Source organism: Zeugodacus cucurbitae, chromosome 3 (assembly GCF_028554725.1).
Source record: "Zeugodacus cucurbitae isolate PBARC_wt_2022May chromosome 3, idZeuCucr1.2, whole genome shotgun sequence".
NCBI classification, from domain to species: domain Eukaryota; kingdom Metazoa; phylum Arthropoda; class Insecta; order Diptera; family Tephritidae; genus Zeugodacus; species Zeugodacus cucurbitae.
Genome location: NC_071668.1, coordinates 39,279,870 through 39,299,328, shown reverse-complemented (window position 1 = coordinate 39,299,328; position 19,459 = coordinate 39,279,870). Strand labels below are relative to the sequence as shown.

The 19,459-nt window shown below is 36.6% G+C and overlaps 2 protein-coding genes across 6 annotated transcripts in view; one reads left to right on the top strand and one right to left on the bottom strand.

The window, feature by feature from the left end:
* LOC105220101 (uncharacterized) overlaps window positions 1-14,346 on the top strand; it is a 271,949-nt gene extending 257,603 nt beyond the window's left edge. Inside the window, exon 6 of the mRNA XM_054226385.1 lies at window positions 14,211-14,346. The gene's annotated coding sequence lies outside the window, so the exon portion shown is untranslated. The remainder of the gene's footprint in view (window positions 1-14,210) is intronic.
* The window catches only part of LOC105220257 (FERM domain-containing protein 3), a 363,284-nt gene that overhangs the window by 195,824 nt on the left and 148,001 nt on the right, over window positions 1-19,459 (bottom strand). The gene's annotated exons all lie outside the window — the stretch shown is intronic.

Here is a 19,459-nt window from a genome sequence, read left to right as displayed (position 1 = left end):
TGATCCTTAGTACGTTTGCAGGGGTCGTCATCAAAAGGGGGGTTTCTCATCCGAGGCTCGGTGTTTGTTTTCATTGGGGAGATTTTTTATGTGGTGGGTCCCAAGCCCTACGCACAATCGCACAAGCGGGCTTCGCCTTCTCACTTTAGCTCGCCTCCAAACGGATGTCTGTTAGCTACCCAGGGGATACTTAGTCTAAAACCGGAAGTCGTGAGATGCTTGAGTCATATGCAAAAGAATCGTTCCTGGCCACTCCCAAGTGAATGGCAATCAGAAACTTTCCTCACTTGCGTGAACTTCTACATATGACCCCATCCCCCCAGGTGTAAGTAACCATTAATGCGAACGTTTCCAACAACAAGTCATATAATCGAAACGAGCGAATCTTGGGACTAGGCACATGTCAATAGTTTTGCTTCATGACAACGCGCGGTCTCATGATGCAAAATCGGTTGAAAATTATTTGGAAAACTGCAGCTGGGATGTTTTAGCTAACTCACCTTATATTCCAAATCGTGTCCTTTCTGATAATTATTTGTTCGTTTGCGGAATGCCCCTACTGCAATTCGGTTCTCATCAGAACAGTAGATTTGAAATCTGTGCAAGCTGTAACTTGACTAAAAATTGAGATACATATCTTGATGAAACTTGGTAAACGTGTTTCTTGGTACCATAGGAAGCTTGCTTTCGAAGATTAGAGAAATCGGACCACTGACACGCCAACAAAATGTCGAAAACTGAAAACACATGTCATAACTAAGAATAAATAAAGTTATAAAAGTAAAATTTGGTACAAAGGATCGTCCAAGCAATGGCCATATTTGGATGTAATTTTTTTGGGGAAGTGGGTGTGGCCCCGCTCCCAAATAGGTTTTTTGTACATCTCTCGTAAACTACTAGGGCTATATCAAACAAACTCTATAGAGTCGTTTCTTTTAGATACTACTTTATACAGTACAATAATGTAGGAAATCGAATAATAAACAACCCAACCTCCCATACAAACGTTATGTTAACAAGTAAGGAAGGGCTAAGTTCGGGTGTAACCGAACATTTTATACTCTCGCAATTTATTTATTTAACTTTATTAATATTATATAATACGCAATTTGACCCACATATTCGTCATATATATTGTATAAAGTCCATTCAAATTTGGAAACCATAATATTAGGTTAGAAGCACCGAAGTCCTCGTGTTCGATATATGGGGCCTTAAAAACCTATGGTCCGATTTAGGCGATTTTTAGAATGGGGCTGCCACAGATTCAGATCGACTTCAGAGTTCTGGTATATGGGAAGTAGGCATGGTTGTGATCCGATTTGGACTATTTTCACAACATATCATTGGGATGTAAGGAAAGTATTACAAACCAAGTTTCATTGAAATCGATCGAGTAGTTCCTGAGATATGGTTTTTGACCCACAAGTGGGCGACGCCACGCCCATTTTCCATTTTGTAAAAAAATCTGAGTGCAGCTTCCATCTGCCATTTCTTATGTGAAATTTAGTGTTTCTGACGTTTTTCGTTAGTGAGTTAACCCACTTTTAGTAATATACAACCTAACCTTTGTATGGGAGGTGGGTGTGGTTATTATCCGATTTCTTTTATTTTTAGACTGTTTAAGAAGTGGCTAAAAAAACGACTGCAGGATGTTTGGTTTATATAGCTCTATTACAAACAAATAAAATAATAAAATAACAATTAGTGAGTGGCAAATAATAACAATATTATGAGCGCAGCGCAGCCTCACCAACAAGGCCGTAGGCATTCTCTGAATGCTTACTTTAGCTTTGTCGAGCCTGCAAAACCAGCTCCCACCAACAAACAAGGCAACGGTGAGAATGATGATTTATCACAGCGACCAACTGTGCCTATGCTGATCTTACAAACAACTAAATCAGCAGAGAACGGCAGTCCACAGAGGCTAGCAACAAGCAAGAACGCCCTAATAAATACGCAGGTACCGGCAAGTGAGATTACAGCGAAAGAAAACAAAAAGGAGGGTGAGAATGTACCTATGAAAAAATGTTCATCTGTTCAGATTGGCATTGACCGCTACGTCAATATAAAAAGGAAGTTAAGTCCTTCAAAGTCAGCGGTCAATCCTTAAAATTATCAAGGCGGCACGTCACTCAAGAATAAACCCGAGATTTTAAAGGGCAACAGATTTTTGTCAACTAAAATAAGAACTATTATTCTTACCAACTTAAGAGCTCTAAGGACTTAGTTGATGTAGTTAAAGGCATAGAGTCTTCCGTAGACTCCAGCGAGGTCAAAGAAGCTCTTGAAGAATGCGGTTTTGAAATTAAAACTGTTGTAAATATCTTCAACAGAAGCAAAGTACCACAACCCATGTTTAGAATTGAATTGATGCCGAATTCTAAACAGCTTAAAAAAAACGAAACGCATCCTATATATAACTTAAAATATTTGCTACACCGTAGAGTAACAGTAGAAGAACCACACAAAAGAAATGGTCCAGTACAATGCACCAATTGCCAAGAGTATGGGCATACCAAATCCTATTGCACCCTACGCAGTGTTTGTGTGGTATGTGGAGATTTACATCCCACTTCCAAATGCACAATTAAGAAAGAAGATTTAACTAAAAAATGCAGCAATTGTGGAGGAAATCACACTGCTAACTATAGGGGCTGTCCTATATACAAAGATTTAAAACAGTCCAAAGATTTTAAAGTCCATTGAAAGTTGGAAACCCTAATATTAGGTTAGAAGTACCGAGGTCCTCATGTTCGCTATATGGGACCTTGACAACCTATGGTCCGATTTCTTTGATTTTTAGAATGGGGCTGCCACACTATAAATGTAGTATTTGTAAAAAATTCTGCATCGATATCTTCACTAGTGCTTACTTTATACATTGTAAAGTTAACGATTCAGATCGTCTTCAAAGTTCTGGTATATAAGAAGTAGGCGTGGTTGTGAAGCGATTTGGCCTATTTTCACAACATATTATTGGCATTTAAGGACACTATTACAAACCAAGTTTCATTGAAATCGGTCGAGTAGTTCCTGAGGTATGGTTTTTGACTCATAAGTGGGCGACGCCACACCCATTTTCCATTTTGTAAAAAAATCTGAGTGTAGCTTCTACCTGCCATTTCCTATGTGAAATTTTGTGTTTCTGACGTTTTTGGTTAGTGAGCTAACCCACTTTTAGTAATTTTCAAAATAACCTTTGTATGGGAGGGTGGTTATTATCCGATTTCTGTCATTTTTGGACAGTATAAGAAAATGGCTATGGCTATTGGTTTGCGAGATATATATAAAGAACCTCCCCAAAAAAATTACATCCAAACATGCCTCTTCATAGTGCGATCCTTCATACCAAATTTTATTTCCATAGCTTTATTTGTGGTTTAGTTATGGCACTTTATGTGTTTTCTGTTTTCGCCATTTTGTGGGCGTGGCAGTGGTCCGATTTTGCTGATTTTCGAACTTAACCTTCTTATGGTGTTCCAAGTTTCATTAAGATATCTCAATTTTTACTCAAGTTACAGCTTGCACGGACGGACGGACAGATGGACGGACAGACAGACATCCGGATTTGAACTTTTCTCGTCACCCTGATCATTTTGATCATAACCAACCGTTATGTGGACTATAATACTCTCGTAGCAACTTTGTTTCGAGAGTATAAAAATGAGCATACTAAATATTTGTATATGGAATGCTAACGGTGTTAGCCAACATAAATTAGAGATTGTTAGATTTCTGTCTGAAAAAAATGTAGATGTAATGCTAATATCAGAAACTCATCTAACAAACAAAAATAACTTCAATATACTCAGATATAGACTCTATGTTACAAATCACCCGGATGGAAAAGCGCGTGGTGGAACGGCAGTGTTGGTTAGGAATCGGCTTAACCACCATGCTCTGGATTCTCATTCTACAGCCCAGTTACAAGCTACAACTATATCATTAAAAAATTGGGGTTGTGATTTAAATCTAACGGCTATATACTGCCCACCTCGTTTTAAAATCACAGATAGTGAATTTAAAGACTTTTTTGGAACACTAGGTCATAGATTTCTAGCAGGTGGAGATTACAATGCAAAACACATGTACTGGGGATCACGTCTAATTAACCCCTAAGGAAGACAACTGTACAACACTATTATAAATAAGTATAATAATCTTTATATAATATCTCCTGGCAAGCCAACATACTGGCCCAGTGATTGTAACAAAATACCAGATCTAATTGATTTCGCTGTAATCAAAAATATAGATAGATCGCTTATGACAGCTGATACATGTACTGATCTATCTTCTAATCATTCGCCTTTACTAATAAAGTTATGTGAACAACCCATATTTGTTGAAATTTCGTGGGCCTAACATCTCACAAAACGAACTGGCTAAAATACAAAAAATACGTAAGTAGCCACATTAATATTGATCTAAAAATAAATACAGAAAATGACATTGACGAAGGCATAAGATAACTCAATGATATAATAACTAATGCAGCAGTCTCAGCAACACCAAATAAGAATTATAAGCCTCTTGGTCGCCGAAAAATCACTAATAGCGAAATTGAAAAGCTTGTAAATGAAAAAAGGCGAGCTAGACGTGAATGGCAAATAAATCGTTCCCCTTCTACTCAGCTCCAACTGAAATCTGCTGTGCGTCAACTAAAAAAAGCACTTAAAGGCGAGGAAGAATATAACACTCAAAATTATATAAAGAAACTGTGTCCAAATTCAAGTAAACGAAACTCCCTTTGGAAAGCCCAAAAGAAACCTCCAGTCGACTCCAACATACCTTTAAGAGGCTTGGGTGGAAAATGGGCACGAAGTGACGAAGATAAAGCAAATTGTTTTGCAAATCACCTAGAAAAGGTATTTTAATCAAATTGCCCAAAGAACAATTTTAAGTTGCCAATCATCCACAATACCGCAAACGAGTCGCTTGGGTCTATTAACACTTCAACTACTGAAATTGTTAGTATCATAAAAGAGCTTAATCCAAAAAAATCGTCAGGCCACGATAATATTACTCCAAAAATGCTAATTTAGTTACCAAATATTGCTTTAACAGTGCTCTCCTTGCTCTTTAATGCAATTTTTAATTTCGGATACTATCCTATTTCATGGAAAAAGTCGCAGATAAACCGGAGAAAGACCTGACACAGCCGTCTTCATACAGACCAATCAGTCTCCTACCCTGTCTCTCTAAAATATTTGAAAAAGTGTTACTATCAAAGATGTCTCCTTTCCTTCATGAAAATAATGTAATACCAACGCACCCATTCGAAAATTTGCTGTAAAAGTAGGTGATTTTATATCTGATGGACGTTCAATAAGGGCTGGAGTACTACAGGGCAGTGTTGTAGGCCCAACTCTTTACATCATATATACAGCTGATCTTCCAACCGCTCGTAACAATATTTTGACATCAACTTTTGCGGCTGACACAGCTTTACTGAGTCGTAACAAATGCCCCATTATAGCATCAAGAATATTAGCAAAGCACTTAAGTTCTGTCGAAGAATGGCTAGCAAACTGGCGTATAAATGTAAATGAACAAAAGTGCAAGCATGTTACATTTTCCCTAAGACCAAAAGTGTGCCCGGCAGTAAAAATGAACAATATTCTAGTACCTCAAGCGAATGAAGTTACCTATCTTGGTATTCACCTAGATAGAAGGCTTACGTGGAGAAAATATATATCTAGTAAAATAACGTGCATGAAGATAAGAGCTGCAAATTTAAATTGGCTTTTAAATAAAGCTCTAAACTTAGCTTAGACAACAAAGTGCTTTTATACAATGCGGTCATAAAGCCGATTTGGACGTATGGCATTCAACTGTGGGGTGCGACCTGAGCAACTAATATTGATATAATACAAAGGTTCAAATCGAAGATGATTAGATCAATCACGTGCTCACCATGGTACATGCACACTGAAATTATCCATAATCATGGTATCCCTATGGTAAAGAAAGAAGTAGAGGACAGCAGATTGAAATATTTATCTAAACTCCGTGATCACCCAACCCCATTGGCTAATGCTTTAGTACATTCTTGCGATCAAACAGGCCTAAGAAGAAGGGATATGCCTGCATACTAAAGAGCAACGTTTCACCAATACAGCTCAATCACTTGGTTGAGCTTGTCTAGTTTTTAAATAGATTTAAGATTTTATAACTTTTTGTTAGGCTTAAAAACAAGCAGATTCAATAAATAAGGATATATTGAAAAAAAAAAAAAAACAAGTAAGGAGGGGCTAAGTTCGGGTGTAACCGAACATTTTATACTCTCGCAATTTATTTATTTAACTTTATTTATATTATATAATACACAATTTGACCCACATATTCGTATGGGAGGTGGGCGTGGTTATGATCCGATTTCTTTCATGTTTGGACTGTATTAGGAAGTGGCTAAAAAAACGACTGCAGAAAGTTTGGTTTATATAGATCTATTGGTTTGCGAGATATTTACAAAAAACTTAATAGGGGGCGGGGCCACGCCCACTTCCCCAAAAAAATTACATCCAAATATGGCCCTTCATAGTGCGATCCTTCATACCAAGTTTCATTTCATAGCTTTATTTATGGCTTAGTTATGGCACTTTATGTGTTTTCGGTTTTCGCCATTTTGTGGGCGTGGCAGTTGTCCGATTTTGCTCATTTTCGAAAACAACCTTCCTATGGTGCCAAGAAATAAGTGTGCCAAGTTTCATCAAGATATCTTAATTTGTACTCAAGTTACAGCTTGCACAGACGGACGGACGGACAGACAGACATTCGGATTTGAACTCCACTCTTCACCCTGATCACTTTGGTATATATAACCCTATATCTAACTCGTTTAGTTTTGTGTGTTACAAACAACCGTTATGTGAACAAAACTATAATACTCTCTTCAGCAACTTTTGTTGCGAGAGTATAAAAATATAGCTCTATTGGTTTCCGAGATATGTACAAATAACCGATTTGGGGGCGGGGCCACGGCCACTTCCCCAAAAAAGGTACATCCAAATATGGCCCTTCATAGTGCGATCCTTCATACCAAGTTTCATTTCATAGCTTTATTTATGGCTTAGTTATGGCACTTTATGTGTTTTCGGTTTTCGCCATTTTGTGGGCGTGGCAGTTGTCCGATTTTGCTCATTTTCGAAAGCAACCTTCCTATGGTGCCAAGAAATAAGTGTGCCAAGTTTCATCAAGATATCTTAATTTGTACTCAAGTTACAGCTTGCACAGACGGACGGACGGACAGACAGACATTCAGATTTGAACTCCACTCTTCACCCTGATCACTTTGGTATATATAACCCTATATCTAACTCGTTTAGTTTTGGGTGTTATAAACAACCGTTAAGTGAACAAAACTATAATACTCTCTAGCAACTTTGTTGCGAGAGTATAAAAACTACTAAAAATGTTTTAACCCAGTAAGGAAAAACACTAGAAACCTCAAATTTCAGAAACTACTTGACCAATTATAATCGGTTCATAATATTTTCCTGCCATCCCAATATATTGTGCCGAATCGGTTCACAAACGCGGCTACTCCTTATATACCAGAACTGTGAATTCAATCTGAATCGTTTACTTTACAATATGTAAAGATAGCAGTAGTGAAGATATCGGATCAGAAATTTGCACAAATACTGCATTTATAGTGTGGCATCCCCTTTCCCCTATCAATGTAATCTGACCATAAGTCTTAAGGGCCCCATATATCGAACATGGGGACCTCAAATCGAACATTTGTGACAGAAAATATAGGTAAGTCTCTCAGATATTTTGAAGAAATTCAGAGTGAATATTTTTCTTCTAATAATATGTCACCGTGCCTAAAATGAGTGAAATTAGGTCATAACTTCCCCTAGCTCCCATATAACTAATATTAAGGTTTTCAAACTTTCGATGGACTTTATGCCATATACAGTATACTCTCGAAAAGTAAATTCTCAGAAAGTAAATAATCGCGGAAAAGTTAATCACCTTTAAGATTACACATGCACCTCGAAAAAGTAAATTTTTTAATTTACTTTTCAGAGAGTGTGATAAAAAATTCGAATCGAAGCAAGCAGCGTTTTTTACGATGTTGCAAAAACACTTACTCTCTTGTTTATCGCGTATTTTTAGTAAATAAACTCTCCTACTTGATCCACTGGTTTAAAAATGAAAACGATGCAAATCAGGTGTCAGACTTTTTGAATTGTCGTACAAAAATGGCCAGAAAATATATTGCAAAAGAAAATGAACAAAAGAATATTCAAGATTTTTTCACTTCATAGTAAATACATATGTATGTATGTAAATGTAAATATGTTTTTCATGTAAATCCATATGTTTTATTGAAGCAAATAAATGAATGAAAAAATTATAAAAACAGATAATTTATGTATATATTTGGAAAAGTAAATTATTCGAAAAAGTAAATTACCCAAAATACCAATCGATTAACTTTTCGAGAGTATACTGTATATGTATATGCCGAATATGTCGGTCACGGTTATACTAATAATAAAATTAAATAAATAAATTGCGCGAGTATAAAATGTTCGGTTACACCCGAACTTAGGGCTTCCTTACTTGTTTTGATTACATTAAAGTAACGCACGTGTACAAATTAGTTTCACCACCTTAATTTGTGATAAGTGATTTATTGTTGCAAAAGGGATAATTTGCATATTTAAATTAGTGTACCTAAGAGCAATGAAAATTATAATTTGAATACCAGTGTCATGGAAAATATGCTAGAAGAATGGGCAGATAGTGAAGATAGCCTTGATTTTTCTGATGATGACGATATTATAAAATCAATCCGACATATAAAATCGCTCCAAAAGATCATGAAAATTCTGACCAAGAAATAAACCTCTCACTAGATTTGGAGAATGATGTTTCCTATACTTCCACATCTAGATGAGTACCCAGATCCAATATCACTTGGAAACCCAAAGATTTGAACTTGAATGCTGACCAAATACGTTTTCGTGTATCTGATAAGTTACCGCATGGGTTAGGGCCATTATTAGGCCCATTGTGCTCCCCGAAGGTACCTTGATAAGCGTCACCTGAAGAATTCGGTCAATTTAACGAAGTTTCTGATTTTATTCCATCCCTGCTGCCCAATTTCTCTTAGATTAGAGTAATGGGAGCCATAGAAGGTATCTCTTCTTAAACGACAGAAGGCCGGGCATTCGCAGAGATAATGCTCTAGTGTCTAATCATCTTCCTCGCACGCCCTGCATTCCGCCGATTCTACTATGCCAAGTCTCTGCAGGTGGCCTCTTAGAGGCAGGTGCCCCGTGATGACCCCTGTGATACAGCTCAGTTCTCTTTTACTTAAAGTAAGAAGTTTTTTGGTCTGTCCAGTGTCAACACTGCCCATAGTAGCTTTGTGGTGTGACTTGTGTTGCACATGTTCCAGGACCTGAGCTGTTCCCCTAGCATCCATTGCTTTAGGCAGCGCTTTAGAGAACTGAAAGGTCTGGGGCAGTTTAAGGGAACTGTATTCCCAGCTGCACCTGAGCGTGCCAACTCATCTGCCTTTTCATTTCCTTCAATACCTATATGACCGGGTACCCAGATAATGCTAACTGAGTTTTCTCCCGCTAGTCTATTAATTGCCTCTTTGCATGATCTGATGCATTGAGACTTTGTATTGGCGCAGCGGATAGCCTTAATCGCGGCTTGGCTATCCACAAGAAAGTTGATGGACCTGTTTGCTTGGGTACAGGCCCACCTAGCGCCTTCCCTTATTCCGACAATCTCAGCTTGGAATACCGAATTGTAGTCGTTTAGCTTTAAGCTTCTTTCTGTGTGTGGGTATTTACTGAAGAAGCCTGCTCCCGTTCCTGTTTCACCTTTTGATCCGTCGGTGAATATATAGATTTCACCGTTGGTACTATCTGTGATTGTTCCATTGGTCCAATCTTCTCTGCTGGGGAAGGAGAATGTTGCTTTAATTTCCTCCACAGTCTCGGTTTCCCGGTCACAGGACCAATCCAAACCGAGTTCAGTGGCAAGATTTATTATGATCCCATGTCCCCATTGGTACAATGTTTGGGTCCAGTGGCCCAAGATCTTTAGCCTACACGCTGTAAGCGCTGCAACATACTTCACTTGGATGTGTATTGGCCGGATATCAAGGATAACCTCCAAAGACTTTGTTGAAGTTGTTTTCATAGCACCGGTTATCCCTATCAAGCAGGTCCTTTGAACCTGTTCCAATGGTTTAATCCGGCACTTTTTCGTTAGCGCTTTCCACCAAACTAACGCACCATATGTTAGTGTCGGTCGAATCACACTTGTATACAGCCAATATACCATATGGGGTCGAAGACCCCACTTCGTGGCAATGGCTCTTCTGCAGGAGTTCCATATACGGAGAGCTTTGGAAGCCCTACACTCAATGTGTTCTCTCCAGCTTAATTTTTTATCTAGGATGACCCCAAGATATTTGACGGAGCTAGTAATTTTGATGCTCTTACCCCTTATAGATGGGGGATTAAATTGTGGAATTTTCGTCCTTCTTGTAAAAAGACAGATTTCTGTTTTCGAACACTTTTAGAGCTGGAGTGTTTTCGTCCATTCGGACAACATGACCTAGCCAGCGTAGCCGCTGTCTTTTTATTCGCTGAACTATGTCAATGTCGTCGTATAACTCGTACAGCTCATCGTTCCATCGTCTGCGGTATTCGCCGTTGCCAATGTTCTGAGGTCCATAAATCTTGCGCAAAATTTTCCTCTCGAAAACTCCTAGTGTCGTCTCATCTGATGTTGACATCGTCCAAGCTTCTGCACCATAAAGCAGGACGGGAATGATAAGCGACTTGTAGAGTTTGATTTTGGTTCGTCGAGAGAGGGCCTTACTGTTCAATTGCCTACACAGTCCAAAGTAGCACCTGTTGGCAAGAGTGATTCTGCGCCGGATTTCGAGGCTGGCATTGTTGGTGTTGTTGATACTGGTTCCCAGGTATACGAAATTATCTACAACTTCAAAGTTATGACTGTCAACAGTGACGTGGGAGCCAAGACGCGAGTGCGCCGACTGTTTGCTTGATGACAGGAGATATTTCGTCTTGTCCTCATACACCTCCAGACCCATTCGCTTCGCCTCCCTATCCATGCGGGAAAAAGCAGAACAAACGGAGCGGGTGTTGCTTCCGATGATATCAATATCATCGGCGTACGCCAGCAGCTGTACACTCTTGTAGAAGATTGTACCTTCTCTATTTAGCTCTGCAGCTTGTAGCTTGGAGAGATAATAAAATCGTCACTCTAGCATCAAATTTTGTCGGAGAGCAGCCTATATATGTAGTATGAAGTGGAGAAGATGGCAAAACAATACATATTTATTGAACCTCCCTATGTCGGAGCAGAATATAATCGACATATAAGTGGACCAAATAGAGTAAAAATGGACCAAACCTAATTCGAAACCAAAGAGGGCGGGCGAGGGTGTAAAAAAAATGAAATGAATTAAATATCGCTGATTTACATGAATAGTGTCATAACTTAAAACCACGTTTTTTAAGTTGGGTATGCAGAAATGTGCGTAATATCATTGTCATTATTGTGTAAAAAATGCATTGTGATGCGTAGAAAGATAAACACTCGAGATAAGTATGTGTCGTTATTCCACTTCTTATGTTGCATTATTTTTAACCACAATAACGACACGTCTCAGTTGTCCCAGAATTAGTCATTTTATTTTTCTGAAAGAACATCATGTTTTACGATACATTGATATTGGTGAAAAGAAAAATAAAATCTTCTTATCATTTTGTTTTCCAGCAATAATGACATATTTTACTTATAACAGCGAATTTCATTTCTATTTTTCACAAATAACGCCATAATTCAAAGCGGAAGACGATTATGCCTAAGAAAATGCTTTAGCACACTCTTTTTAATCCACTTATGCTCAGCATTTTATTGTATATGTCACTATTTTAGTCAATAAAATTGTAGCATTTGAGATTTTTAGCGATTTCCTACTGGGTGTTAGTTTGGTCGGTAATGCAGTCGGGAATAAAACTTTTTATTCTCTTTTTATTACATCATTATGACAGCTTTGAACACAGCTGGTAATTGTAAGAAGGAATAGCTGATTGTACATATTATTATTTGCTTACGCACGGTTTAGTACAACTGTCTCTATCCATACTTAATATTATAAAGACGAAATGTTTGTTTTTTTGTTTGTTTGTCTCGAATAGGCTCCGAAACTACTGAACCGATTTGAAAAATTCTTTCACCGTTGGAAAGCTATACTATCCCTGAGTGACATAGGCTATATTTAGTTTAAAAAAATAGGGTTCCTTACCAAAACTCCGATAATGTAAAAAAAATACCAAAAAATTTTCTTTAATCGCAAATGCTGCGAAAACGATTGAAGATATAACAAAGTGATGTACTACAATTTTGTAGAACTTATCATTATTTACGTCGCGACATCATATCTCTAACTATTATAGTTTTGTCACAATAAGCGATTTTATATAAAAAAATTAAAATAATTAATTAAAATACCACTACTTGAAAAGGCTCTTTATTTATACCTTAGTATTAATCCTTATCGAAATAAATGATTTATTATTTAAGATCGCTTCAAAACCTTTATATAACTTTTTGAATTATTAGATTCTGACATTCCATTCAAAAGATATCACGAGTTAAAAATTTTGAAATTTTTCGCGGCTAACTATGCGTTGTAGAGTTGTAGGCGTCACTCAGGCACGGTGGTACGGGAGGGGGGTTAAGATCACTCGCGCGGTAGATTCCCTACTGAATGGTCCTGTGCGGAATTAAAAAAAATTGTCGCTTGATAAAAATATAATATAAAAATGAATTGCTGTTCGTTTGTGCCGCAAAAAAACGAGAACGGCCAAACCCATCTGGCTAATTTTAGTCTTGAAATATTCGTGGAAGTCCAGAAAAAGATTAGAAAGTGAGTAAATATGAAAAAATTGCGAGGAAGATAATAATAAGAGAATTTTATTCGAGTTGACAAGAAAAATATAAAAAGAGAAAACAAAAAAATAATATTTTGAAGGTTATCATTGTTGCTTTGTTAAAATATTTTTGTTATAGTTCAATTGTATAAGGTTGTGTCGATAGCCCACAACAATTTGTAACAAATAAGGAAAGGCTAAGTTCGGGTCCAACCGAACATTTTATACTCTCGCAAATTATTGATGTAATTTTATTAAGATAACACACAATTTAACCTATATATTCGACATAAAGTCCAAAAGAAATCATCATATATAGTATATGAGGGCTGATGTAATTTCAGAACCAATTTCACTCATTTTCACCACCAAGGTTAACGGGAATAGGGGCAACTTGGCACCTGTTAGTAGGCAAACATACGGCACATTCGGCCTTGAAATTACTCCTAAATTGCAAATGAACGAAACACCAGTCGGCAAAGTCGTCAAAAATAGCGCTATAACGAAAATTTTCCAAATATTCAAGAAGTCGCTGGAGGTACTGCACAGGACTTTAAAAGATCGTGATTGTCGATGAACGTTTTTGGTGGAGCCAGGATTCTGTTAGCAGGTGATTTACGCCAGACTCTTCCAATTATTCCTGTATCAACTGTTACTGCGGGCTAATCGCATGCCTAAAATCATTTAATTTGTGGCGACACATAAAGAATCGCCAATTAACAACTAACATATGAGTGTTTTTGCAACAATATCAAATTACGATTGTAGAATCAGTTGGAAATGGTAGGGTCGCAGTTGACACCTCGATGGATTAATAGCATTTCCAACAGATTTCCGTCACTTCATTGACTCGAAAGAGAAGTTTTCCTGACATGAAACCTCAATATGATAACCATAAATGACTGATTGAATGACCTATATTGGTGGTAAAAAAAAAGATATCGATGATCTTAGAATTTCGGTCCAAGAGAGGTTACACAGCTACAAACCAGGATGACGTAGTCAATTATCCCAAACTATTTAAAATTGCCTGTACTTTGCAATTAAAAGTAGTGTGAGTTGTAATCATGCTGCGTAACATAAATCAACCTCGAGTAATCAATATCGTCGCCGAAGCCAACATTGGACCAACTTAATTGAATGTATACCTTAGCCACAAAAACGTGTGGCCGGGTCTGCTAGTTTATAATAACGTTTTGTTTTGTTTTTATAATTTTCACTAACGAAACGTTTAAGTAATTTTGTTTTCTTTTTTATCAGGTTTCGCAAACCACAAAAGTGAAGATATATTCAATTTGCGCCAGGACTCTGTGTCTTTTTTAATGCACAAAAATGCGTTTTCGCATTCAGTTTAGCCACGGCACTTGGGTTCACTTCAAATAATAAAATAACTAAAATTAATAAACGAGTACAAAAATTCATGTTTTATGAAAAAATGGAAAACATTCTCAAAATGGAAGTTCACAGAGTTCTCACTCGGTATCTTTCTTTCGTGCTCACCACTGGTATACGTACACACACCGATTGTCACTAACACGCACAAGCGAAGAGCGGAAGAGCATCCACGATGGGACAATACGATAAATAAACGACGACAACATCAGTCTGCAATCAGCAGTAGGGATGATCGATATTCAAAATACAGCGATGTTCACATCGATGTCATAATCGACATGTCAACTAGGAAAATTTAAATAATTTGTGTTATTTGTTAAAACATAAAAATTTGTATAAATATAAGGTAGAATTAAATAGTTTAAGAATAAATGAATTGTACGTAAGATAAATGTTGCTAAATATATATATATACTAGCTGACCCGGCGAACTTCGCCCCGCCCAATTTCTATTTGAAATAGTTAAAAAGCTTTTTGAACTCTGCTCAAGGCCATTTATTTGTATGGAATGTTAATATATTCAGGGAATAACGTCTCTGATCAATTTAAATATTTTTGGCGAAGTTCGTTCTTTGTTTTGTTGTGTAGCGTGTAAACAAATAAAGAAGATGGCTCTCCAACACGCTGTATGTACATATGAAACTGTAAAATTTTGAACTTAAACGATAAATCGGTTCGAATCATTCGAATTCTCAGAATGAACATTTCCTCACTTTAAGATTTGCTGTGTTGTAGTAAACTATTCACTAGAGTGAAATTATTATTTATGAATAAAGACGGAAACCTTAGTATATATCTGGTATAAAAATCCACGGGATTGAGATTTGAACTTGAGGTCAAAATTTTTAAAATTATTGATGAAAGTTTTCGTAGAGTTGATAATAAGCAATTGCTTATTTGTCTGACCATACATATGTACATAACTTTATTTATTTCACGGATTGTATGTGATTTTTTCTTAAATTTAGAATATTGGAAGTCATAGATTCGTATAACTTTACCACACATAATATAAACTTCAAACAACGCATTTTCATTTAATGTTTTTAGCAAGTGGCAGCTTTTGTTATGACAGCCTAAATCCATGAAAATTTAGAAAGAAATGTAGCGCCATCTACTGTAACATAGCGCACTTAGCGCCACCAACTGGTGGATAGCTCTTTGCTAATAATAAAAAAATAAATTGCAATAAATAAATAATGCGACTATAAGGAGAGTTATAAACTATCCTATCTTTCAAGTTGGACCAAACTGCACACAGTGTTAAAAATTTCATTAAAATCGGTTCAGTAGTTTAGGAGTCCATCGAAAACAAATAACGTGACACGTGATTTTTATATATTAAGATAAGTAAAATAAAACACGATTGTTTAAATATAATTTAACAAATTATTAGTATATTGTTGAAATGCTATTCATAGCTTGACTGTTGACATAAGACTGAATTAAGTTTAGCTTAAGACAGGGAGTCAAATTCCCGGGAGAGAACATATATAGCGGAAAAATAGTACAACAAAGAAGTATATATGTACATATGTCACTCCTCCCACCACAAGAAATAGCAATATCCTTATTGCGGGAAGTATTACATAAATATTGCTTAAATTAAATTACAATAAAGAAAATTAGTGCCGTTTCAATTTCGAAACAAAAGACTTAAACTACAAACTTACAATACTAAAAATTACTGTTTTAACATACCTTCGTTACATTTTAAAAACTATATATATAAGAATGGAATTAACAATTTGATAATGATAATTTAAATAGTTCCGTATAACATTGTTAACATTCCTTACTCTACGATTTCTAAATTTAACTACAAAATGTTCATTATCTTGTTCTGCATTGACTAACTCTACTTTTCTAAACGGATTATTTGTTTTTTCCAGACGTTTTCTGGAATTTCAGCGTTGATTAAATTAGTATCTATAGGATTTTCTACTCGTGTTTTATTCGCATTATTTATTCTATTTTCTTTTATAAGTTGTGCATTGAATTTCGGTGTTAGGTGATTAAAAAAAATGTTATACGGGATTTCACCGGTTGTAGAATGTATTATATTATGGTTGTATGTAAAAAGAGTTTGTTCGATTTGAATGTACTTTAATTCTTTATCATCCGAGCTATTAATTATTCTAAGTTTTTCATTAAGGGTTTTGTGAAGACGTTCTATATCTGCAATGCCAGTCTTGCCAGTGGTTACTTCAATTTGAATATTTAGCTGCTCACACCAGTTCTTAATGTTAACATTATTTATTCCTTGATCTTGATCGATTTTTAATATTTTTGGGGGTCCCATATATTATTAGCGCTCTTTTTGTTTCTAACCAGTTCAATGTTTGTACTTCATCAGCAGTTCCAAATTTTGAATACAAATTAATACAGGTAAGGTAATGTCTTTTCTCCCATTCCCAAAAATCGATAACAAATTTCTCTCTGATTTCGTAAGCAGGTGGTGTGATTTTAAAAGGCAATTTGTGAGTAATGTGATCATATTTACACCTATTGCATAATTCACATTCGTTAATAATTTTACTAATTTCTTGCAAGTAATTCGGATAGTAATATTTATTTTTAAAACGATTAGCAATCTTTTCAATGCCTTGATGAAGGCCTTCTAAATGAATTTCAAGAATTTTAGTTTTAAATTCCGTATAATCTCTTACATTTTCGAGTTCTTTAGTTGCTCTCAATATTTTGTGTTTTGTATTGTTGATTAGAGTTTCAAAAATATCTTGAAATTTAACAAAATCTGCATCATTCGGCATGAATATGGTAGACTTTTTACCAACTAAAAATTTCTCTATTATATCTTTTATCTGCTCGTTAGTTAAGTTGATATATTTAATTGTTGTAATACTGTTTTTAAAAATATCTTCAGTTAGCAAACTATTTTCATTGCTTTTAATCAGTCTCAGTTGTCGTTTAAATATATTCAAGGGTCTTTCCGAGATAGGAATATAAGATTCAGAATCTTCGGTTGCGGAATGAATGGTAGCAATATTAGATGAAGTATCACCAAAATAACAATCTTTAAGTTTAATAGGCGATAAAGCATCCGCCACATGGTTTTCGTTTCCTGGAATATATTTGACACCAAAATCGAACTCATTAAGTTTCCACTTCCACCTTTGCAGTTTAGCGTTTGGTTCCTTCAAATTGTGGAGCCATTGCAGAGGTCTATGGTCACTATTAACGATAAATTTTCTACCTTATAGATATGGGCGAAAATATTTTGTTGCCCAAACAATAGCCAGCAACTCTTTCTCCGTTGTGGAATAATGTAACTCGATGAAATAAATAACTCGCACACACTTTATTTACTTAAACTATTTTATTATAATTATATGTTGAATAAATAAATGATTTCAATATGTACTGGAGCTAAGCAACAACCGCTCTGCTCGAGAGTCAACCAACGAATCTCTAGTCGTAAACTGTCGGTGACAGCTCGGCCTCTCCTGACATATCGTCCTGCAAGGACGATTCGTCGTCTTCGTCGTCGTCATCCAACTCTGGACTCGGTGTACACCACGGTTCCATGTGGTCTACACTACATATGTTACAATAACGTCTTTGAGTATGTGTTGAGTCTGGTAGATCTTCGATGAGATATCTGTCATAGTTAAGTACCTTTGTCACAATATATGGACCTTTGAATACAGGGTCCAGCTTATGCGACTCACCTGTCGCATTGGGAACATGATCGATGACCACTAAGTCCCCGACATCGTATTTTCGCGGTGAATTATATCGCTTGTCATAACGTTTCTTCCACTTTGCTCTCTCTGCCATGATGTTGCTGGCTGCTTCATCTCGTTTGATGTTGATGGGTGTATTATCTTTGTCGTCATCGTGTAATGCTTGTATCATCCGGTTATATGTTACGTCTCTGGGATTAAAATGAAACACTAGTTCATTTGGCGTGAATTTGGTGACATCATTACGTTGGGAGTTAATACTCCACTGGATATTCGGAAGTACGTCGTCCCATGATTTGGCCGTTTCGCTCATACATTTTAAAGCGTTGAGAACTGTCTTATACACTCGTTCGGCCTGCCCATTCGCCCTCGGTGTTCGTACTGCTGTCTTGTTGTGTTGGATACCATGTTTATCGATGAATTCTTGGAACTGTTTTGAGCTGAATGCCGTACCTCGATCAGACGTTATTTTGAGCGGTTGCCCAAAAACTGATATCATATCTTCAAGTACTTTTATGACTGGTCCCGTTTTGGTATTTCGTACAGCCTTTAGTATTACATATTTACTAAAACCGCATACAATTACGAAAATATATGAAAATCCTGACTTGCTTCGTTGAAATGGTCCCAAATGGTCGATAAAGACGTGTCTAAATGGGATCGGCAAAATATCGCTTACGTGCATTTGACTTTCAGCTTTTCCCCCTTTTACTTTGTTCAAACAACATTCTTCGCATGACTGTATGTATGACTTTACATACCGTCTCATCCTTGGAAACCAAAAGTGTTTACATAATCGTTGTAATGTCTTTTCTACTGAGAAATGTCCTGCATCGTCATGACATGACTTAACTACTCGCCATCTTACTGCTTTTGGAACAGCTAGCCTTAACTGGTCTCCTACCTTACGGAACAATCGGCTGTTGTGCATAGTATAATCAGTTTTCATTTGTTGTATTGTGGCCTCATCTGTCGTTACTTTCCCGTTTATAATGTTGCTGATGTTTCCTAAACTCTCATCTTGGAGTTGCATTGAATAAACCCAATCGTTAATCTCTGGCGTGTTATTAATTTGTAATACCTTTTCTGCTACAGTATTCAAGCTGGTCATCGTTTCAGCTGGCGCTCGACTAAGAGAGTCGGCGTGTTGCATTTTCGAACCCGATCGATGTTTACATACAAAGTCGAACTCCAGGAGTCGTAACCACCATCTTGCAATGCGTGGTCTCAATGGTGTGGTAGCCTTAGTTGTTGCTACCGCATTACAATCCGTTCGTACAATAAATGGAGCACCTAATAAATCTACTCGTAGTCGTTCAAGCGTCTCAACAATAGCCAAAACTTCTAATTCGTGTGATGGATAATTTGCTTCGTCTGCTGTAGTAGTGTACTGGCTTCCAGTCGTCACCT